The sequence below is a fragment of the Stigmatopora argus genome, chromosome 4 (assembly GCF_051989625.1).
Source record: "Stigmatopora argus isolate UIUO_Sarg chromosome 4, RoL_Sarg_1.0, whole genome shotgun sequence".
Taxonomy (NCBI): Eukaryota; Metazoa; Chordata; class Actinopteri; order Syngnathiformes; family Syngnathidae; genus Stigmatopora; species Stigmatopora argus.
In genome coordinates, this window is record NC_135390.1 from 21,149,300 (window position 1) to 21,173,250 (window position 23,951).

Sequence of the window (23,951 nt, forward strand, 5' to 3'; positions counted from 1 at the left end):
GGAAAAGATGAATGTTGTGTACCGAGATTATATACGTCAATTTATTTCGCCCCGGATCAAACGATGTAATCGCCTGCTACATCATTTTTAGGAACTCATTATTCTTTTAAGAATGTTAAATGGCAAACAACAACGCTGCTATTGATGTGCTAATCTTAGTTTAATTGTGCCGTAGCTGCTGTTATGTTCTTGAACTTACTTTATATTATAAAAAAACATTAATATCCTCCACCCACTACATAAAACTGAAGTATAGTATCTCCGATTGGGTTTTATATAGAATTAACTTTGGGTATAAACCAAAACAATCAGACTCACATAAGATCTAGTTAATTTGAAATGAGAAAAGTTGTTATAATAATACAGTAATCCCTCGAATATCACGGTTAATGTAGACTAGACATAGCCGCGATAAACAAAAAAAACACGAAGTAGGATCACCCCCATTATAACTACCACAATACACTTTTTCGAACCTATACAGGAATACAAGTAAACAAGTACAATGATCAAAAAGTGTATATTTATTAAATATTACAGCTATAAGCATGTCAAATGAGTGTAATATTTTGCGGTTCAACTTTTGCGGGTTCACTACATCACGGATTATTTTCTGGGAAATGTTTTAAATTTGTATTTTTATTTAATTATTTATTATTTTATTATTATTTTTTATTTGTATTTTATTTATTTTATTATTTTTATGTGTATTTTATTTTATTATTTATTATTTTATTATTATTTTTTATTGTTATTTTATTTTATTATTTATTATTTTTATTTTTTAAGTTCATAAAAATGTGACCCTACTTTGCGGTTTTTCAATGATCACGGCCATGTTTGCTCCATATTAACAACGATATTCCAGGATTACTGTATATATATATATATATATATATATATATATATATATATATATGTAACTACTTTAAGTACTGTACTCACAGTGAAAATAATTCATCTCCGCTTGATATAAATTAAAAAAAATAGTTTTAGTCTAAGTCCTTTGTCTTCTTGTGGTCATGGGTCCATTGTCCATGATACTGATACTAAATAATTGCTGGTATGCTTGGGACTTTTTTGCCGTTGTTTGTCGTTTGTAGGCCGACCCGACCCTACACAATAAAAAAATAGAAAGACCTTTAACGGTCGGTCCACGGTGAGAAAAAGTTTGGGGACCGCTGATCAAGTTGCCATGAATTTGAGTTTGATACCCGTGCATTAGACGTTTGCCCTTGAATGGCAGACGGGAAAGATTACCCTAACAAACCACACATCAGAACTGATGATTTTTACAGCGGGAAGACATGATAAATGAGTAACAAAGTCAAAAGTTACCCTCATTAGCAAACAATGTTTTGGCTACGGGGAGTACCAAGTTGATGAGGATGCATTACCTTCAGGGATCTCTGCAGATCCCCTGCCTAAAGGCCTTTAGATAAATGGACTACCACACGGACAGAGCAGGTGGACACAGCGCTAGCCCACCCCTAAAAAAAACACACCCCGCTGACACAAACTGGCTTATGTGGACAAACAATTTATGAAAGTGACGGCGTCTGCAAGGTGAACACGGGAGGAGGGGCCAGCCCTTGACGGATGGAGGAACCCAATTGGCTTCTAGAACGATGACTCCGCCACGTTGGAAAATATGGACGGAAACGGAAAACAACAAAGCAGTGCGGCTGTCCAGATACATATTTTAAAAATTCCGATCCGATCAGTAAATAAGAGTATTAGCCTGTTAAAAAAATTATGCTAGGATCGCCATTGCTGTCAAGAGGAAAGTGACCTTCGCAAAGCTGTGAATAAAATTAATAATAATAAAAAAAATACTTTCATTTTATCTCAGCACCGCCAATCACAAGTTGAATGAAGTACAAAGTCGCCCGTCTCGTTCTTTGTCCTCGGCTTTAAGCGACACGGAGGGGGAACGTGTCACGATTTGATAACGTCAGGTCACTTTAACCTCTCGGCGCCGTGCGTAAACGATAACTGCGACTGCTTTAAAGTGGCTTCCTTGGATAATACTCACTATTTCATTCCTTTGTATCTTATTTCTTGACATTTACTGAAAAATGGAAACTCCCTATCAAACATTTTTTTGAAGAATTGCTCCTTGTCGGCCATATTGCTGCGATTTGTGACGTTGGTTGACACCATGAAAATGTGACTTCTCACGTTACTGTTGATAAATGTTTTTGTATTGATGATTGGGGTCGGGAACTTGTGGCTCGGGAGCCGTATGTGGCTCTTTTGATGGGTGTATATGGCTCTCTGCTAGCTTGTGAGTTAAAATATGGAAGAATATGTGGTGCCAACACTACTTCAAGCACCTTTTTTAAACCATTTTTTTATGTTTATTAGACTCTCCTGCATGCATATTCATTAATACTCTTTGGTTAGCGATAGCATAAAAATGTCAAAAGAATTCCGAAAATAATGCATCTGTTTTAATCTATATTTACTTTTTAATTCTGATTGTGTCTCTCCAGGAATAATATTAGAAAATAGGAATAGTCTCCGTCAATTAACAAGTAAACTCAGTCTCAGCCTGCAGAAGGTGCCCACTTTGTGGACTTCCTGTGTGTGGCTCCAGTTTTTTTAACTAGGTCTACCATGTCTTCTGTGTCTGTCTCCAGTTTTTTTAACTAGGTCTACCATGTCTTCTGTGTCTGTCTCCAGTTTTTTTTAACTAGGTCTACAATGTCTTCTGTGTCTGTCTTGCAACTGCAACCAAGAAATTTCCCAAAAATGGCAAAATAAACTTCTAATCTAATCTAATTACCTCCGTCAAAAATATAGTTCCTGGCCACTGGTGTAGTGGTTCAGGCGCGGGTTAGATTCCCGCCGTTGGTGGTATGAACTGTCGTCTGTCTCTCTGTGTGCCCTACGGCTGACTGGCGACCAGTCTAGGGTATGGTCTATCTTCCGCCCAATGTCAACTGGGATGAACTCCTTACAAGGATGCGGTTCAAAAGATGAATGAGTGAATGATTGACTACCAACAAGTTGCGCCATCTTGGTTGTAGTTAAGAGACCGTGACTGACGTTTGAACTGTCAGTACAGTTCCTGGTCCAATTCTACTCTGTCGGACATTACGTGGGTGGATGTGACAGCTAAGCTTCGGGGACTTATGTCCTGGACAAGTGCTAGTCGGCCCCCGACGCTTCTTCTTACCGGGGTTCTATCGAGTTCTTCGGTCCGAGGGCCCTAGAGGATGCGAGTGACGTTCTCAGTTCGCCACCGGGAGCTCATGCTCCGTGTCAGGTGTCAGGTAGAGTTAGGTGGGGTCCCGGAAAGAGGACGAGAGGGTTCGTGATGGACCCCCGAGAGTCGTAGCTGAGTATGTATCATTTCAAAAGAGAGACATGTCTTCGAAAAGAGATCTCAGGTCTGAGTTATCAAATAGATGTCCTTTTTTTCTGATATGAAGACTTTATGGAACTTGAAAAAGTTTTTGAGCACCGTCTGATGGACAAGGAGACTTTGGAATCTCTGACTGGTCTTTTCAAAAGGTCAAATCGTTGTTATTGGAAAAAACTAAAGGTAAAAAGCTAATGAATTAAAATTCACAGGGTTTCGGGATTTGAATGTGTCAGGGAATTGCGATAAGGGATGTGTTTTGGTTCTGGGCCGGTAGTTGCAGTTGGTTTCGGTCTGTCGGTAAGACTTTTGGATGGTTGGAAAGTCCATGTTTGTCTGGCAGTCGTGGTTGTTCGGTCAGTCAATGTTGGACACTGGTTTCTCCATGTTTTAGTTCCAGTCTCTCCGATCTGTCCGCTGGTCCATGGTGTGTCTGTTCATATGTTATTTGACCCGGTCTGTCTTTTTTCAGTTGTGGTCTGTCAATTTGTGTGTTGGTCACTCTGTTTTTTGCTTGCTGACGATTGGTTCATTGTGATCTGTTGATCAGGAAATGACTGTACCAAGTGGTCGGTTTGCTTGTTGGTCTTGGTAAATTCTCTCTTTGAAGCGGCCATGGTCCGTTTGTCTTTTAGTCGTGGTCCAACGTTCTGAAGACCACTCAGGGTATTTTTTGTTTCTTGGTCTGGCTGTCTTTCCATTCTTGCGGTCTGTCCGTCAGAGGATATGTTTTATTGATATGAGAACAGCAAGTTAGGCAGTGTAACTCCACACATTAGCGACTTTCAAGACTCAAGTCTTTATGGTGGACTAAGAAATTGCTGACCCTTAATAAATGGGATTGGGTGACCAGTGGTTAATTCGGATTTTGAATGTTGACATTGCCCATTATCACTCCAACGTCTTGCAATTGTGTTTTTCCTGCACTAAAATATTCAGATTTACTGAGATCCAGAACAAGCCGAGTTCCAAAGTCAGGTGAGCAGTCAGGGGTTTTGATTACCCCTCCTTCAGGTCTCCAACAGCTTCTGCGCCTCTTTTTCTTGCATGAGCACCTTGATTCTTAATCAGCCTCCTTTTGGTAATTGTGAGTGACAATGCCGTTCCGCCTGGTAGGACTTCTCGGTGACCATGGCAACCGCTAGGCAAAACATCCGCCATCACCGGGGAAGCTGACGTTCCTTGATTACATTGAAATCTATTCCTTATTGGGACTCAACAAGCTGTCTAAGGTAATAAGGCGAAAGAATGATGATATAGAAAAGCAGGAATCATACTAAACATATCTTAGATTCTATTATAGATGTACTTCAATCCGGAATTTGATATTTATTTGCATTTCATTGTTTTTATTCATTCATTCAGAACAGCTTATCCTCCCTCACAAGGGTTATGGGGGTGCTGGAGCCTATCCCAGTTGACGTCGGGCACCAGGTGCAGGACACCCTGAATCGGTGGCCGGCCAATCACAGGGCACGAGGAGACAAAATAATCAATCGCTGGTAGCTAGGGGCAATTTGTACTTCAATCTGGAATTTGATATTTACTTGCATTTCATTGTTTTTATTCATTCATTCAGAACAGCTTATCTTCCCTCACAAGGGTCATGGTGGTGCTGGAGCCTATACCAGTTGACGTCGGACACCCTGAATCGGTGGCCCAGCCAATCACAGGCCACGAGGAGACAAATAATCAATCGCTCGTAGCTAGGGGCAATTTGTACTTCAATCCAGAATTTGATATTTACGTGCATTTCATTGTTTTTATTAATTCATTTATTCATCTTCTGAACCGCTTATCCTCCCTCACAAGGGTCATGGGGGTGCTGGAGCCTATCCCAGTTGACGTCAGACACCCTAAATCGGTGGCCCGGCCAATCACAGGGCACGAGGAGACAAATAATCAATCGTTCGTAGCTAGGGGCAATTTGTACTTCAATCCGGAATTTGATATTTACTTGCATTTCATTGTTTTTATTCATTAATCTTCTGAACCGCTTATCCTCCCTCACAAGGGTCATTGGGGTGCTGGAGCCTATCCCAGTTGACGTCAGACACCCTGAATTGGTGCCCCGGCCAATCACAGGGCACGAGGAGACAAATAATCAATCACTTGTAGCTAGGGGAAATTTAGAGGCCTCAAACAGCTAGTTTAGCATGTATTTGGAATGTGGGAGGAAACCGGAGTACCCGGAGAAAACCCACACAAACTCCAGATAGGACACGCGACCTGGGGTTGAACCCAGGACCCCAGAACTGTGAGGCCGACGCGCAAACCACTCATCAACGGGCCGCCCTGTCGTTATTGTGTTCCCTTAAAAGATCCCGGCCGTCAAAGCGGAGTAATGGCTTTGCCTTCTGAGTGACAGTGACAGTGGGCGGGCCTTGGGGGTGGGGTTAGTTGGAAGGGCAGCGCACTCTCTTGAGTTTTACCCTCCTGCTTCTGCCACCACGGTGCAAACAAAGAATTTGTGAAATGTCTGCCAGGGCCCGACATCCTCGAGCCAGGCGCTTTTCTTTGCCGGCTAACCTAACGTGGCACGTATCCCTGCAGCAGCGCACATTTAATGCTGCGTAATCCTTCCACTCCGCCGCGTGGAAGGCAATTAAAGGCCTTTAAACAACATATTTATTGATTTATGTACTGTCGAATATGCATGCAGGGGATATACATGGATTGCGTAAGGGTTATTTCAGAATAGGAGGATAGTGGGCTTTCATTCATATTCTTCATTGGGGTCACCAAGGGGGTGCTGGAGCATATTAAATCAAATTAAAAGCCTTTATTGTCATGCGTATAATGAAATTAGTAGTGCTACTCCACAAAGTTTGTGTAACCGACGGGCCGATATTTTATTTATACTTTTTGCACGGCAACACGCTCGTAACATAACATAAACTAATTTAAATGAACTTGGATTACGATGCAGACACACTCAAAAATAAATTTAATCTAACCTTACACTAAGCTTAATTCTAATTTTGTTTTAAATTTTGATACCTTTGTTCGGGTTGGCTGTATTGGCCCCACCTCCACCCTGACTCTCAGATGCAACCTATCGAGGGTTGTTTGCTTTTGTATTCCCTTCAAAGTATTCAGAAAATTATACACACAAACGTCCTCACAATAGGATAAGGCATGACCACTTGCCAATGAGAAGTAGTATATACTCCTCTCGTATTAGCGATTGCTCCGCCATTAGGACTGACTAACATGGAAAAAAACACCGAAAAAAATGCAAGGCTCCGCCCAGTGCTCCTAGAGACATTACACGAGGGAGTTGCGACGGGAAAGACAGTGGCCATGATGTTCAGGGCAGCCTATCGCGTCCATTGTCTCCTTGTATATCAAAATTTGTCTCGTATCTCAAGATAAATATTTGCCCGAAATTTCACTCGTATCTCAAATTGCTCGTATGTCAGGGCACTCGTATGTCGAGGTACCACTGTAGTCAGTGACAGATATCCTGATACTTTCGGGTAATTTTACTTAAAAACATCATCCTTCCTTCACTGGAAAGAAGAAGCAAGGAAAACAAACTTGTCCTACACGTTTTGCTTCAGTGGAAACATTTGTTCAAGTGTTCTACGCAGTGCCTTTAAAGTCCACCGGAGCGAGAAAAATCGGCGACGGCGCTAAAGACGCGTGTCACGACTTAATGAAACGCATAAAAATCACAAGAAATAAAAGCATCCGGAGGAAGATAACGCGTCATAAAAAAACATCATCCACTTGCTACCGCACTCCTATTTCAGCCACTTCATTACCCGCACCCGATGTCAATTCTTTTGCTGAGATGGGCGCAAAATTCTCCGGGGTTTGTTGTCCTCGGTGAAAGGGGGGGTGTAAAATGCACTGACAGCAGAATTTGGAGGAATGTAGGGGGGTGGGGGGGGCTTCCAATGTGTGAGCCTCAGCAAACACATTCAGTTTCAATGCGGATTGGGTGCTCGTTTTTGTGATTATGCCAGCACGATGGCTTTTCCGTGCACGTTTCCACGTACAAGCGGAATTATTTCCCTTCCGCATCAGCGAGCTTTCGCGGTCCGCTGAAGTTTACTCACTGGTGTGTGCAAACATGGTGTTAAAGTAGAATACTGAATGCTGACATGGCCGGAAATTATGATCAGGCAGATGTGGAGATCTCTAGTGATGTCGAAACAATAAATAATAAATGGAGTATACAGTTATTTGGAGATCATTTAAATTGCTGTTTTTGAATGTACCGCATTTTCTCGCTTATGAGGCGCCTCCGCGTATAAGCCGTGCCCTTAAAATTGCCTTAAAATGGTCGAATTTTACAATTTCTCTCGTATAAGCCGCCCCTGGTTCAAATGTTCAAATATGTTTCATTTTAACAAGAAATGTGCCCTCCAAACCGGACCAAATTGGAAGTGATCATTAACCAAATGCACCCCAAATTTGCCAACAGATTGTTCCAAAATGAACACAAAAAGCCCCACATGTTAGCATGATAGCATTCACGCTAGCAGTCACAATTTGTTTCTTACCTTAGTGGCATTCCCGCAAATTTTACACACATTTTTTTTAAAACAACTGAATTTAATAAAAATGACTCACCATCACATTTGACGTATGTTGATGTAATTATTCCATCTCATTATATATTGAATATTCTTGCAATCCTTTTCACTTCATCTTGGAGGATCATTAGCCTATCCCGGTCTCCGAGTAGGATTAGCCCTACAAAAGAATAGCCATAAATCAAGACTTTAATGAACGAGCTAGCGGACATAAAACCGCCCTGATCAAATAAACACTTAATAGTGCCTAATGACTTCCTTCCAGAAATTGAGTAAACATGTCTATTTATTTACTTATTCATTACCTATTTATTTATGTCTAAAATGTATTTTCCTGTGTCTGTATTCTCACCCTCTTGCTACTGTTAAAGTGAAATTTCCCCGAATACGGGATGAATAAAGGGCATAACATAACATAACATAATATAACATAAAGTAACATAAACTTAACTTAACATAACTTAACATAACTTAACATAACTTAACATAACTTAACATAACTTAACATAACGTAACATAACGTAGCGTAACATAAACATAACATAACATAACGTAACATAATATAACGTAACATAACATAACGTAACATAACGTAACATAAACTTAACTTAAAATAACATAACATGACATAACATAATGGAATATAAACTTAACTTAACATAACATAAACTTAACTTAACATAACATAAACTTAACTTAACATAACATAAACTTAACTTAACATAACATAAACTTAACTTAACATAAACTTAACATAACATAATAATGTTATGTTAAGTTTATGTTAAGTTAGGTTTATGTTACGTTATGTTATGTTAAGTTAAACATAACATAAAACAGATTTATTTAATAAGGGACAGCACATATTAATGAACATATTCGTAAATATGTAAGATTGTAGCCGAGGGCGAATTTCCATCTTGAGTCATATATCATAGATAGAAGTTAATTGTGTAAATATATCATTAACATTAGATCAAATTGTTCTGTTTTCTTTGATTAAACTGGGGAAAGAAAATTGTGTTGGGTTAGGTCAAATAAAACAAAAAGTACGGGATCAAAAACTGATCTGTTTTTTTCAATCGTGATTTGCTGCCGACCAATAAAGACCGTGCAGTAGTTTGGACACCCGTGTTCAAGAAGATTCCCCCGCCGTGTTTTCCGCTAACAGCTGTCCTCGCCACTTCACGTGCGAGCAATTTAAATGGCTCTCCAGTGAAATTCCTCTTCTAATGTGAGGATGCCAGGTAAACAGATGGTCCAAGACTCGCAAGAGGAGTGACACAGCAACGAAAGGACGCCACGTCGCAGTCTTCATGGGAACTGGTTGTTGACATACTGCAGCAAATCAAGCTGTCGACCCCGCCACCAAAAGTCAGGATTATCACGCACTCCATCCTTGTCGCTTATCTCGTTCACGGCTCTTCTGTTTACCAGACGGATCTCGTCGCTGTTGACTTTGTCTCACCCGGACTCGTGACAAGACTTGATCTTTTCGTGGGTCTATCATGGACTGAACCCGACACAGAGCTGTCTAAACATGACATCTGTGGACGAGTTAGTGGTTCTGATAAACTTCCGACCAAAAAATACACTAAAAGTAGGTGAATGAATATGTTAAATGGAAAAAAATTAGGACCCCCTCTTGACTTGACATATTTTTGAAATATAATTTATGATTTGTTTTTAATGGGCCCTGATGAATTTGTGTTTTATGAGAGAATAAAATAAGAGAAACATGAAATGAGGCAAAGAGCCAAAGTAGATCCAAAATATGATAAGAAGCAAAAAGCCGCATTCATTTTGGCCAGGGAGCCGCATTCGGCTCGAGAGCCACGCACTCGCCAAGTCAAGTATTTTTTTTTTCAATCTAAGTTGCACTATTTTTAATAGTTTGTCAGGGCCTGCGAGGAATACTCAAGTAAGATTTGTTAAAAAAATGGAATGTTATATGTCATATGCAAAATGAATTTTCGCAAATAATATATCTCACATGTTTCCAGGTTTCTTCAGTCAAGTTTCAATTTTTTTGCAACATTCCAATTTGAATCTGCAACACACCAGAAAGACGAAATAATCTTCCGGTGGCAAAACCCGGATTGCATCGTTTAACCGCAGGTGTTTGTGGACTTTCCTGACAGTCAATCCGCAAAATCCCAGGAGGATTCAGAAGTTGAGAGAAAAAATAAACATGTTTTAACATCTTTTGCAAAAGCAGATAGCTGAAAATCCAAACGTAAACATCGCACGGGCAAGATTTATTACCCGACGGCGCCGCGTATTCTTCCAGCTCTGGTTCCGATATCCAAGTGTCAAATGGCAGGAGAGATAGCGGCCTTTAATCACCGTTGTTTACAATACGACGGCGGCTTGCCGGGGATGTTCGACGGTGAGCGCGGAACAAGAGGTTATCAAACAAATTATAAGAGTTACGTGGGCGGAATGGCTTTGCATCTCTTGAGTCGAGGCCGCGGAAAAACATTAACATTAGAAGCTACGTTGCTATATTAACACGGATAAAACATCCCAGGTATTAAAGGGAAAATCAATGGTGTGCCTAAGTCATGTCATGTAATATTTATCTGCATAATTATGTTACTTTGACCCCGAGTAGAGTTGAAAATGAATGTGATTAGCCCCAAATGGGCGATTAAATTCTAATAAAAAACATTATTATTTGGGATAAGGATAAATATGTATGTGATTTTTTGCAATTAGGGTATTCATTCATTGCATGATTTTTTCATTCTGCTTACTTTCGCAATGGTTGCGGGGGTGCTTGACCCTGAACTGCGTGCCGATTAAAGGGTTATTAAAGGGTCCGTATGTTTAAGCTGGTGTATGTTTTGCCATGCCTGGCTGCGTCTTTAAAAACGGTGCGTCCTTTGTGTGTGTAAAATACAGAAATAGCACTCGTTAGTGACACTGCGGCTAAAAATACGATGCGCCGTATAGTCGTGAAAATACGGTAGTAACATTCATTCATTTTTCTAACCGCTCAACCCTACAAATGTTGCGGGGGTGCTGGAGCTTTGGACAGTCGGCAGGGTCCACCCTGAATTGTAAAACTACATTTAAAGGCGTCTAAAAATGAGCTCTGTTTAAATTCATACGACATAAACAAGGGAAGCGAACATATGGCGTGTTCAATCTTGCCGAGCCGAGGGGTAGTGGGGGTCCCGCGGTGACTGATTCAGCGAGGACGTCCATTAAGCACCGGCTGCCGCTAGCATTTCCTTTCGTTTCTTTGCGACGACTGCAAACGATATCGCGCGAATCCCCGCCGCAGACTTTGACGGCCTTTTCGACGAGGCGACGAAACTCATATTTCCGCCAGAAAAGCATTGTTCACGCCGTCTTGGCAGAAAAGTTAAGTACACTACAGAGCTCTCCGATCAATTAAGACGCAATCGCGAGATGAATAGATAGCACCACGGCGTGTACGCTAATGGGAGGCCCCGAGAGCACTTATCAGGGATATGGAGTACTCGCATAACTCGAAAATATTATGTCTTTGAGTGCCATATACAAAAGGGTTTGCTTTTATCAAGTATTGTTTGCCACACATGGTTATTTCTGGCTTTTTCCAGAACGGCTTTACTTAGAAATGAGTGCATTTACTCCTATGAAGAAAACATTATTCTAATCCAGATCGTCATTTATGGGAATTTTTGTTTCAGGTTTGACAAGTTATATAGTGGTAACGTTACTTCGGATATTGTGGAATATTGTGACGATAACATCATATGTTTGTATGAGGAGGGGTCGGTCTGACCTAGCAAGAAAGATATCAGACGATGTGTTTTGGTCAAAACGAAAGATAGCAGATGTCTTTTAAGTTTTCACTGTACAGTGGTACTTCGACATACGAGTGGCTCGACATTTGAGCAATTTGAGATACGAGTAAAATTTCGGGCAAATATTTATCTTCAGATACGAGACAAATTTTGATATACGAGCATACAGCGGACGTGAAAGGCTGCTCATAAGAACATCATGGCCACTGTCTTTCCCGTCGCAACTCCCTCGTGTAATGTCTCTACGAGCACTGGGCAGAGCCTTGCATTTTTTCAGTGTTTTTTCCCATTAGTTATTGCGAATGGCGAGGCAATCGCTAATACGAGTTATATATAGTACTCGTTGGCAAGTCGTCATGCGTTAACCTATTGTGAGGACATTTGTGTGTATCATTTTCGGAATATTTTCAAGGGAATACAAAAGAAAACTACCATCAATAGGTTGCATCTGAAACTCAGGGTGGAGGCGGGGCAAATAGAGCCGGGAGAAGAAAGGTATAAAAAAATTAAAATTAAATTAGAATTACGTTTAGTGTAAGGTTAGATTAAACCTATTTTTGAGTGTGTCTGCATCGTAATCCAAGTTCATTTAAATTTGTTTGTTATGTTACGAGCGCGTTGCCGTGCAAAAAGTCTTGATTTTAGTACTATTAAACACATTTTAGTAATATTAAACCACTAGTTATTTGTTACTTTGTTAATAGATGGCGAATTAGAACAAATAAAACATTTTTTTCCAACCCAATATCCTGTTTTTGGTGTTTTTTCAGAGGGTTGGAACCAATTAATTTGTTTTTAGTTCATTTCAATGAGAAACGTTCGTTTGAGTTACGAAAAAAATCGACATACGAGCTCAGTCCCGGAATGAATTAAGCTCGTATCTTGAGGTACCACTGTACTGTGGTCAGCCTATAAAAGATGCCAAGTTTTGCAATAAAGCGGGTCAATTCTCCTGTCTGGAACCAGAGCATATTGTGCATTTTCTTCAAAGTCGAACAAGGAAAGCAAAACATTCCCATCTTTCCTTGAAATCGAGGTCACCCGTCTTCAAACATTTACCACGCAGACAAGCTGCCGCCAGAATTATGTCACGTATGACTATCTATGGTGACAGTGGCAATACTGCGTCTAATCAGGACATTATTAAACCGACACAACTCCCAATTAAATGGGCGGAAATGGGAGTTTTGTTAGCGCTCGTGTGATGCGTTGCGGAGTAAAATAAGCTGTCGCAACATTGCTCATCCATAACAGCTGTCAACTGATGGAATTCTGCATCAATGGCTTTTTAATGGGATTATGAATAATGACAATATTAACTTGTGTCACCTGTTTTGAGGAGGTATTCAAAGGCAAACAATTATTTTTACTATCCTATCCTGAGTGAGATCATGTTTGTGTTTGGTCACATTAGTACTATTACTTTGTAAAAATATATTTTTACAAAGTAATACCTTATTGGCAGCGCGGTAGAGGAGTGGTTATTGCGTTGGCCTCACGGTTGTGGGGTCGAGGGTTCGATCCTATGTTGTTCCTACCTCTGTGGAGTTTGCGTGGGTTTTCACCGGGTACTCTGATTTCCTCTAACATCTCAAAAACATGCCGGGTAGGTGGGTTGAGCACTCAAAATTCTCCTGAAGGTTGTGATTGGCTACTCGTCTCCTTCAGGGTTTATACCAGTTGGTGCTCAAAGTCAGATGGGATTATGCTTCGGCACCCTCCAAGACCCTGGTGAAGATAAGCGGTTCAGAAAATGAATAATTCCTCACTGTCAAATTTTCACATATCCAATGTGAAAGTCGTTTAAAAAAAAGCTAGTTTTTATTTTAATAGCCATTTTACAGAATTCCAATTGGCTATTTTCAAATCAAATCAAAAGCCTTTATTGTCATCATACTCAGCTGCGTATAACAAAATTGATGGAATTTAATGGAATGCTATTTTAAACCAATAAGAATTTGTTTTTCTGTCTATAAGGAATTCTACGACACTCCTCACCCACGTCATCTAACGTAAGCAAACATAATGCATCATCATCATCTGTCATAAACTTACCTCAGGCCCATCCTAACCCGGTTCTGATCGGACTGGCACTTTGACTCATTCCGATCCATCTCGCTCTTTCCCGAACATCGCCATCGGGTCGTTTCCGCCGATAACCGACAGCCAGGAAACAACAACAACAACAACAAGAGGACAGCTGGAGGCATCTTCCCCTGGGGAGGTCCGGCCCCGGCCACATATGCTAGCTGCAAAACACCGACATGTTATTGTGCAGTAAACACATTCCCGTCGGACCCGTTGAAGTAGTAACCACGGTTTCGGAGTGAATTGACCGCGAACGCCCCGCCCCCCCCCGGAGGCCTACCGGCAGCTTTTGTAGGCGTCTTAATGTGAGAGCCTGGCGTTGGCTTCGGCGTTGGCGGGATGGTGGCGACGGTGGCGGCGGCGGAGGAGGCTAATGAGGCTCTGATCACATTTGGTAAATCCTCATCTGGCAGGTCAACAAGCGTGGAAGAACCAGTGTTCTCATTAGGACGCAGAACATTGATTCAAATTAAAAGGCGCAACAGAGTACAGTTAGGATACCTGAGACTGCCATCAATATTTAATGCAGCCAGGCTTGTGAAAGACTGAGTGTGTGTGTGTGTGTGTGTGTGTGTGTGTGTGTGTGTTTCTCATTCGCTTCGTCAACAATGTGGCACTATGTCCAAATAATATTTTTTTGTTTTACTCAATTTTTTCTTGGGTTAAATTGAATTGAATGTTTTTTTGTCATTATACAAGTATAATGAGATTCAATACTTCACCACAAACAGACAAAAAAATCAATAAATAAGTCATAAATAAATAAGTAGTCAACAACATAAATAAATGGGGAAGTGTACAAATAACTACAAACAAACATGAATGATAAACAATCAATAAATAATAAATAAAGAAGTAGTTAACATAAATAGTCGACAAATTAAGTAGGGAAGTACACAAATAATATAGAAAAAAAATATAAAAATAATAAGAAACAAATACATAAGTCATAAATAAATAAGTAGTCAACAACATACATAAATGGGGAAGTGCATAACAATAAGAAACAAACAAATGATAAACAATAAATAAATAAAGAAGTAGTTAACATAATGTGGTCAACAAATTAAGTAGGGAAGTGCACAAATAACAATATGAAACAAACAAATAAATAATCAATAAATAAGTAGTCAACAACATAAATAAATGGGGAAGTGCACAAATAACAACAAACAAACATATGATAAACAATCAATAAATAATAAATAAAGAAGTAGTTAACATAATAAGTAGTCAACAAATTAAGTTGGGACGTGGACAAATAACAATAAAAAACAAATAAATAATCAATAGATAAGTCCTAAATAAATCAGTAGTCAACCACATAAATAAATGGGGAAGTGCATAAATAACAACAACAAACAAACAAATGGACAGACAAACAAATAATAATCATCAATAAGAAATAATACTAATAAATTACAAAAATAAATAATAAATGCATGGTTGAAGGATGAAGGCCTGATAGCGTATTGGTCTAAGTCTAAGACATTTTAATTTTAGACAGTTAGCAGGGTTTTTGCTATATTGTTGTACAGCCATATCTTGAGATATGAGCTTAATATGTTCCAGGACCGAGCTCGTATGTCAATTTACTCGTATCTCAAATCAACGTTTCCCATAGAAACGAACTAAATACAAATTAATTTGTTCCCACCCTCTGAAAAAAACATAAAAAAACAGGATACTACAATGGAAATTGTACGTAATTCACTAACTACTAACAGAGTAACAAATAACAAGTGTTTAATACTAAAATGAGACATTATTCTGTACAACGCGGTAAGACTCGTAACATAGCATTCGTGAATACGATCGGAAACAAAGTAAAATTTTTAATTTGCGAATCCAAGTTTGTCAACCCCACTAATTTGAACGATGGGGGGGCTTGGGGGGGATTTTCATCCATCGTAGCCGAAGCGCTCGGCAGAGGTGACGGCTGGTTTTCTCAGCCGTCATCTCCTGATTGCCATCAGCCGGCGTAAAGCGTCTCCCAGCGGATATCAGGCCTATTATCTCAGGTTTAGCACAGCCTCTTAATCACGGCAGCCACACAAACCCATTAGTCTCTGTCACTTTTTCCTCCACGGCTCAACAAGCAAGATCCTAATCATGTGGCGGAATATTTTTTTTGGGGGGGGGGCGCACATTCCCCTAGAAAAATAGAAAAAAAATGCATTGTAGCGTGAACTCTATGACTTGGTTGCTTGACTTTTTCATCTTTTTTTTTAGTTCCTCTTAGCATTTCGTATTTGATAGTGATCTTTTGCGCTGTATAGTCATAACTTGACATACAAGTGTATCGACATACGAGAAATTTGAGATACGAGGAAAATTACGAGCACATTTTTGCCCTAAGATACGAGATACATTTGAGATACAAGCATGCGAATGGATTAAATTGTATTTCGTTATTTTATATTGGAAAAAATTGATTTGAGATATGAGTGTATTGACATACGAGCTCCGTCCCGGAACGCATTAAGCTCTTATCTCAAGGCATTGCTGTATTCTTATTCTGAGCAAATTTTTGCACTCAGATACGAGCATATGAACAGATTAATTTTTGTTTAGTTATTATATATGGGGAAAAATTGATTTGAGATACAAGTAAATTGACATATGAGCTGGGTCTCGGAAGGCATTAAGCTCGTATCTCAAGGTACTACTGTATTCTAATTCCGAATTTTTGATGTGGCGCAGACATTTTTGGGGGATTCGAGAGGGTTCAAATTACATGTGAAACCTGGATCATAATGCGCTTTCCTTGGTTTTGATCTACTAATAAATCCCATTGACAAAATCCAATCCAAGTAAATGCCATCAGCATAATGCTCATTAAACAAAGAAAAGACATGGATATGTTAGACATTTTTTTGTTTATGCCCGCGCGCAGGGTATTTTCGCTCACGAAAAAAAAAAAGAAAAAAAATCAATGGGGCTTGAGTTATCAAATCCAAAAATGTCTTGGGAAGAAATTGCTAAAGGGGGAGATGAAGCGGCCGCAAAATCGATGCGGATATATTGCCTTATTTAACGGCGTGCCATAAATAGCGCCATTGCATTATGATGTTAACTATTGGTGAAGATGCAGCGAGGACGAGGAGAGGTCAGACTGACTGCCTGTTTGGTTCGTTCGCAATGTCTTATCTTTAAAGTTAAAAATTGCTTTCCACATCTTGATTTCTGGGGCCTTGGGATACGTCTTTAATCACTTCCACCAATCAAACTGTAACTCAAAACTCCCGCTACGTGAAACAAAATTTCCCGTTATATTGTAAGGCTCACTATAGAGAGGGTTAGAGGTCCTCAATAAGTGTTGTTTCTTTGCAGAGGATAAAGAAAATGTGCATGTGAATGTTGTTGCCATTGTTTCTGTTCAAATAAATCATCATAAATGTTAGTGGCTTTTGCTGTTTGCTACATCTTGAGGACAAAATACCCCAGTAATGATAGTTCGGAGATTTTCAACTATTAAAACTGATGGTTTTATGCAATAAGCACTTTTGTAAAATTGAAAAACATTAGGTCTATACATTACAAATTATGATATCTTCAAATTCAAGTAATATTCAATTCAACGGAGTCAAATTCAGTAATCCCTCGAATATTGCGGCTTCCCGACATCGCAGAATTTTTTCTAGGGGATTTTTTATTATTATTTGTTTTTCTAAGTTCATAAAAATGTGAAAATCCACGCTGAAAGTTGCAAGCTGAAGCCACTCCCCCTTTGTCTCCGCTTGCTACTAGGTAGGAATAAGCACTGAAGTTCAAAAATTAAAAATTGACCCTACTTCACGGTTTTTCGTTTATCGCGGCCATGTCTGGTCTACATTAACCGCGATAATCGAGGGATTACTGTTGATCCTTTGCTCTAAGGCACATGTGTCAAAGTGGCGGCCCGGGGGCCAAATCTGGCCCGCTGCATCATTTTGTGTGGCCCGAAAAAGTACATCCTGAGTGCCGACTTTCTGTTTTAGGATCAAATTAAAATGAAGAGTATAGATGTATATTACATTTCCTGATTTCCCCCTTTTAAATCAATCATTGTAATTTTTTAATCCATTTTTTTCTGTGTTTTTAGTTCAAAAATCATTTTGTAAAATCTAAAAATATAAAAAAAGCTAAAATAAACATTGTTTTAGATCTATAAAAACTGAATATTCAGGGGTTTTAATCCAGTTATTTAAAAAAAATCTAAATATTATATCTAAAATGGTCCGGCCCACGTGAAATCAAGTTGACGTTAAAGCGGCCCGTGAACCAACCCGAGTCTGACACCCTTGCTCTAAGGGTTTCAACAGTGGGTTCAAACTTTTGATCAGATTACAAGATCAATAGAGGTGAGACGTCTGGGAAAATCAATGGATAATCAAGGTGATCATTTGACAGGCAAGTAACATTGGCATTTACTAATCAGATGAAGTGTTAATGTATGACTTCCTCGAATATATATATATATATATATATATATATATATATATATATATATATATATATATATATATATATATATATATATATATATATATATATATATATATATATAATTCAAGAGACATATTACATTAGGAAACATATTTTTTGCTCTTTTCAGTGTTGACTAGTTTTCAGGTGCGGAACCCAAAACAGATTTTTTAAAATAGTATCCCAGTTTTCTAAAAAAAAGTAAAATAAAATAAAAAAACAATATATAAACATGAAGACAAAATTAAATGTGGAAAAAAATGAACGTGCTTTCATGCTATTATGATTTTCAACAAATATTGCTAGTTATATGCATGCAGTATTTTTATATTATAGTCAGTAGGGAAGCAGAGGCGAGATATATAAGGTAGAAAAAAGAGGTTAGTTTTGGGTTCCGCATGGAGAAATGAATGAAAAATAGCGTCCAGAACTAAAAATAAAAAATCAACAAAATTACAGTTTTTGTTATGGCCCCTAAATAAGCAACTGGTAATGTAACATTTACAGTGTTTTGAATAAGTATAGCCAACAAAAACAACATAACAGGCTTTTGGTGGTCAAAAAATAAGTTGCACTTGAGTAATAGTTGCAGACTGGGCTAAATTATTTAAATTTTATAGTTAGGAAAATGCGTTATGTATAGGAAAAGAGAAATCAAATATTTTACTGGATGTGAATTCAGGATGCTAAATCACAGCCTGCGGGTTGAGTGGTAGAAATAAATGAAAACAGCTCTCCCTAGGAGATATTTAATAAAGGCAAAACATGATTATGCTGGTGAGCCGAGTATTTATTGCAGCGCGACCATTTTATCAGCGCTACTAAAGCCGTCACCGGCGCGGCTGATCGATGTGCCGTCGATTGATCTAATAAGTTAATGTCCTCGCAAACCTTTGACTTAAGTGAATGCTTCAATTTGAACCCACATTAAAGTATTATCATGTTGGTTTTATTGCAAGGGCTGGATTCAAAGGCCCTCGCTTGTGGCAAGTACGTTAAAGTGAAACGCAAAACCGAGAATAACAACAACAAACAAATGAACAGATAAATAATCAATGAATTTCCCGAGTACAGGATGAATAAAGTTTAATCTAATCTAATTTTATCTAATTTAATCTAATCTTATTTTTTATCTATAATCTTATTTTATCTAATCTAAATTTATTTTATCTAATCTAATCTAATTGTATTTTATCTAATATAATCTTATTGTATCTAATATAATCTTATTTTATCTAATATAATCTTATTTTATCTAATCTAATTTTACTTTATATAATTTTATCTAATCTAATTTTACTTTATATAATTTTATCTAATCAAATTTTATTTTATCTAATCTAATCTTATTTTATCTAATCTAATCTAATTTTATTTTATCTAATCTAACTTTATATAATATAATCTAATTTTATCTTATCTAATTTTATTTTATCTAATTTTATTATATCTAATCTAATTTTATCTAATCTAGTTTTATTTTATCTAATCTAATTTTATGTTATCTAATCGTATTATATCTAATCTAATTTTATCTAATCTAGTTTTATTTTATCTAATCTTATTATATCTAATCTCATTTTATCTCATCTAATTTTATTTTATCTAATTTAATCTTATTTTATCTCATCTAATTTTATTTTATCTAATCTAATGTTATTTTATACAATCAAATTTAACCTAAACAAATCAAATCTATTATCTAATCTAACCTAACCTAATTTAACATACCTAACCAAATCAAATAAAATCAAATTTTATCCAATCTAATCTAACCTAATTTAACATACCTAACCTAATCTAATCTAAAAGTAATAAATACATTAATAGTCACCTTAATACGTAGTCAACAACATATATAAGTAGGGAAGTAAACAAATAACAACAACAAACAAACACATGAACAGATATATAATCAATAAAGAAGTAATAAATAAATAAGAAGTCAACATGATAAATTAGTACTATAGTCAACATAGATAAGTATTCAACATGAAAAAGTGGTCACATAAATATCTAAGTACAAAACTGACTAGGGTAAATAGCAGCCAATGGAGTTTTAAAGCAAGATAAGAAATTAAGTCTCGAGTTGAGTATGGTGACGGCCCTTGGGAAGAAACGCCTTGAGTCTGTTTGTCTTGGCTGTTATGGCCCTGTAGCAGGTTGAAGAGGTGGAACCGGGATGCGGAATGTCTTTTTCAATGCTTTTGGCCAGCGACCTTCCTTTCTTTCTAGGCGTTTATTTCCTATTGAAAGACCATCTAACCTGCGTACATCGGCAGCATTTTGCACCATTATGGCACAATAGCGTCAATATATTCCAGGCAGAGGCAAAGCCACGGGCAGATTGCCGCTCAACAGATGAGCTCTCTTTCCCGTGGCGGCGCTCACCGGTTATGGATGACCTCATTAGAATGCAGCCCGCGGCCACTGGCGGTGCCGGGCATTTTTTTTATTTTTGAAGGACTTCCTCATGTGCGACGGGGCAAATGGCGGGCAGGCCAGGCTTTGTTAATGTAGTCAACATAGTAAATAAGTAGTAGTCAACATAGATAAGCAGTCAACATAGATAAGCCGTCAAACCTAGATAAGTCGTCAACGTAGAAAAGTCGTCAAACTAGATAAGTCGTCAAACTAGATAAGTCGTCAACCTAGATAAGTCGTCAACATAGATTAGTCGTCAACATAGATAAGTCGTCAACATAGATAAGTCGTCAACATAGATAAGTCGTCAACATAGATAAGTCGTCAACATAGATAAGTCGTCAACATAGATAAGTCGTCAACATAGATAAGTCGTCAACATAGATAAGTCGTCAACATAGATAAGTCGTCAACATAGATATGTCGTCAACATAGATAAGTCGTCAACATAGATAAGTCGTCAACGTAGATAAGTCGTCAACGTAGATAAGTCGTCAACGTAGATAAGTCGTCAATGTAGATAAGTCGTCAACATAGATAAATCATCAACATAGATAAGTCGTCAACATAGATAAGTAGTCAACCTAGGTAAGTCGTCAACATAGATAAGTCGTCAACATAGATAAGTCGTCAACATAGATAAGTAGTCAACATAGATAAGTAGTCAACACAGATAATTAGTCAACATAGATAAGTAGTCAACATAGATAAGTAGTCAACCTAGATAAGTCGTCAACATAGATAAGTAGTCAACATAGATAAGTAGTCAACATAGATAAGCAGTCAACATAGATAAGTAGTCAACATAGATGAGTCGTAACATAAATAAGTAGGTACGAAAAGTGGCTAAAGTGGTGAGCATCCTATGGAGTTTTCAAGCATGTACAAGGTAAGAAATTAGACTTGATTAGGTCCTCCTAGGTGAAGAACTCCAGTTCAGTCTGGTGACGGCTTTTCGGAAGAACCTGTCCTTGAGTCTGTTTGTTTTGGCTGTTGTGGTCCTGTAGCGCCTATTCCCAAACCTTTTTGTCGGCAAACCATTGGGCCCTGGATAGCTCAAACGGTACCTGAACCAGGTTCAAACACGTGGTCCAAAAGTACTTTGCTTCGGACTGTATTATTGGGCGACAGGTGCCGTGTCAAAATCCCACTTTTCCCTCAAAGAGCAGCTCAAACACGCCAGGAATTGCATATCATTAGAGCGCTTTTCAATATGAACACTCTTGATCGTATATCACATCACCACATCAACGTGATAAGCGCTGGAACCGGGCCACAACCGCTTTGAGTTCAGAGATTTCCACCAAGGTCAATGACAAGTTCCTTTTTAGGAGATGAAAAGCACTCTGGATTTCACTCTGGTCATCAGAAAACCACTTAACTGCGGACCTTCGGCATGGCCAAACTCTTAACAAAAGTGGTCCAACGTCAACATGGTACGCGTTTAAATAAAAATTTAAAAACGGTATCGGCAGACAGTACAGAATTTTTACCGAAATCACGGCGTTTCTCATCAACATGCTGCAGCAAGAACTCGGATTTGTCACGTCCCCCCGCTCTCGCACCCCTATCAGCCTGCGAGCGCCGTGTAGCTTTAAGCTGCTTTAACCCAAAAGGCCGCCCGCGCTTTACCCGGCAGGAAGGTTCAATCTCCGTGCTAATACGATGCCCTTGCGCAAAGTACACACGTCCCATCGGGATTCTTACTTTGAACCCGTGTGTTAGCTCCTACTATCCCGTGAGATAGCGATAGCAAGCTTCCGAGTCAGGATTGTCAAACGACACATTGCGGTTATAGACCAGTTTGCGTTTAAAAGTTAATATTGTACAATTGGTGTGTAAGAAATTGCGCATCTGAGAATGTGCTTTAGGTTGAAATCACAATTTTTGATGCAGCTAGCGTTTTGTTTTTGGCGGTAGCCTGTAATAGCCTTAGCAGTTAAAAATATTAAATCCTTCACAGGTCAACATTTGTGTGATTTTTGACCCAAAAAATGACGTCTATGTAACACCTTGACTTTAATTGACAAAAATTAACAGCTGTCAGGCTCTTTAACAAAACAAATGGCTGAGTGTTAACATGTACATCTATTTGTATGTGTGTATATATATATATATATATATATATATGTACATATGTACATATGTATATATATATATATGTATGTATATGTATGTATATATGTATTTATATAGGTATATATATGTATATATGTATTTATATGTATATATGTATATATACATATATATGTATATATATACACATATATACATGTATATATGCATATATTTCAGCAACACGCTTATTTATTTATTTATATATTTATTCATATATTTATTTATTTATTAACATACTTATTACCTATCTATTTATGTCTAAAATGTCTTTTACTGTGTCTGTATTCTCACCCTCTTACTAATGTGACAATTAAATTTCCCGAATACGGGACGAATAAAGTTATCCAACCCAATCCAAAATTTAAGAACAGCAACACATGGGCTATTTTGCATTTTTTTCCTGTTCCACTGACCTCGTTTTTGAGCATCTCGGAAGCATGTTGCCTTTTCATACTGGCGGCAATCCTCCGAGGAAACTGGTGTAACGCAGCCTTCATGCTCCAGTGCGACATGGCTGCCTGACGGCGCCGTCAAGGTCATCAAAAACCAACGGCGGTCCAAACACGAGCGGGGCGAGTAGGACAACAATGAGGTTGTTCATTGGAGCGAGGCGTACACGCTCGCACCTGCGAGGTGGAACTATGAAGAAAAAGCGGGATATTTCAGTAAACACAGAGTCACATTTGCTCACACGATCGATGACATTGTGAGGAAATTGTGTGAGTGGATTGGATTGGATATCTTCGGCTGAATGACAGTTTGAGTTAAAAATTGCATTAGAAAAAATATCTTGTCTTTTTGGCTTACCTTGGTTGGCTCAAAATTGTCAGAAAAATTCAAATGACATGCCAAAAAAAAATACAAACTCAGAAGTTGTTTCCGATCACATTAAACCACAGGTGTCAAAGTGGCGGCCCGGGGGCCAAATCTGGCCCGCCGCATCATTTTGTGTGGCCTGGGAAAGTAAATCATGAGTGCCGACTTTCTGTTTTAGGATCAAATTAAAATGAAGAGTATAGATATATATTACATTTCCTGATTTTCCCCCTTTTAAATCAATAATTGCCATTTTTTAATCCATTTTTTCTGTGTTTTTAGTTCAAAAATCATTTTGTAAAATCTAAAAATATATTTTAAAAAGCTAAA

General features: G+C 38.3%; 2 protein-coding genes across 12 annotated transcripts in view; both read right to left on the reverse strand.

The window, feature by feature from the left end:
- The window catches only part of csf3r (colony stimulating factor 3 receptor), a 127,895-nt gene extending 113,940 nt beyond the window's left edge, over positions 1 to 13,955 (reverse strand). For 9 of the 11 annotated variants that reach the window (XM_077598001.1, XM_077598010.1, XM_077598002.1 and 6 more), the window contains exons 1-3: positions 13,764 to 13,955; positions 13,247 to 13,436; positions 7,949 to 8,071 (exon numbers count right to left, since the gene is read on the reverse strand). The gene's annotated coding sequence lies outside the window, so the exon portion shown is untranslated. The remainder of the gene's footprint in view (positions 1 to 7,948; positions 8,072 to 13,246; positions 13,437 to 13,763) is intronic. The other 2 variants (XM_077598005.1, XM_077598003.1) reach the window with 1 other exon arrangement.
- Positions 13,956 to 14,072: 117 nt separating this feature from the next.
- grik3 (glutamate ionotropic receptor kainate type subunit 3) overlaps positions 14,073 to 23,951 on the reverse strand; it is a 154,985-nt gene continuing 145,106 nt past the window's right edge. Inside the window, exons 23-24 of the transcript XR_013299920.1 lie at positions 23,219 to 23,444; positions 14,073 to 14,202 (exon numbers count right to left, since the gene is read on the reverse strand). The gene's annotated coding sequence lies outside the window, so the exon portion shown is untranslated. The remainder of the gene's footprint in view (positions 14,203 to 23,218; positions 23,445 to 23,951) is intronic.